Source organism: Rhagoletis pomonella, unplaced genomic scaffold (assembly GCF_013731165.1).
Source record: "Rhagoletis pomonella isolate Grant_MI unplaced genomic scaffold, Rhpom_1.0 Rhpom_scaffold_01257, whole genome shotgun sequence".
Classification (NCBI taxonomy): Eukaryota; Metazoa; Arthropoda; class Insecta; order Diptera; family Tephritidae; genus Rhagoletis; species Rhagoletis pomonella.
This window is the reverse complement of record NW_023459811.1, coordinates 1-1,214: the sequence shown is the minus strand read 5'-3', so window position 1 is coordinate 1,214 and position 1,214 is coordinate 1.

The window sequence follows — 1,214 nt, the reverse complement described above, 5'->3', positions numbered from 1 at the left end:
CCCATTGAAATGTATACTTAAATGACAGAACGTCGAGCTTCGTCGATTTAGCCATGGTCGTCTGTCCGTCTGTTTGTATGCAATCTAGTCTCTCAGTTTTCGAGGTATCCGGATGAAATTTGGTAGGTGGGTGTATTTTTATAATGCACTAATCATTTGTCGGAACCGGAATAATCGGACCACTATAATATATAGCTCCCATACAACTGATTGTTCATATATAAAATTTTTCTTTATAACTCCTCCATTTATATAGATAGGAACATGAAATTTCGCAATATTTCCACCCATTATTAAAAGAATAATTACAATAAAAATGGCGAACAACTGATTGTTCAGATATGAGATTTTTTGTTATAACTTCTCCATTTATGCAGCTAGAAATATGAAATTTCGCAATAGTTTCACTCATTATCAACAGAAAGTTTACAGTAAAATGAACAACGATCGGGTCACTATAACCTATTTATTACCTCCATACAACTGATTGTTCAGATATGGGGTTTTACTGTGAAACTCCTTTATACGGACAGATAAAACCGATAAATATACACAGTCTACTGAGAAAATCGTCAAAATCTATGCTGTATAAGCTTTATCTCAAATACCACTGATTGTTCAGATACCAGCTTTTGCGATAAATGTATCTCCTTTATGTAGGTAGCTAAACCCATCAAATTGTGTACCGTTGTGTCTGATCGTTTAGATATGATTTTTTATATATGAGTAGTCCACTTGCAAACAGCGTTATGTGATTTTATAATAGAAAGCCATAAATTTTAAAAAACGACTACGACAACGAGTAACATTTAAATTTAATCTTTTTTATTATTACCTGAAAACTTTGATAAATAAGAGTCTTATTAAATTAAAACATAACATAACATGACATAAGATAACATTTACAGACTATACGACCTAAAGCAGTTTTCTAAGTTCATCAGAAGATGGATACTTTTGAAAGTTTATAAATAAGTATGATAGCGACTTTTGGAAGAAGAGTTAACATTTGATGCTATTTTTTCAGAATATAAAAAGATTCTGCACTGCGTTGTTAGTGGACATGAAACTAGTTTAAATACAGGTACGTAATCCACCAAAACCTAAAAATCGAAAAAATTTTACATAGCGCACTTTGCAAGTGGACTACTCATATGTATGTAATATATAAATTTTTTCAAATGCAGTAATCTGTTAAAGTAAAATTTTCAGAT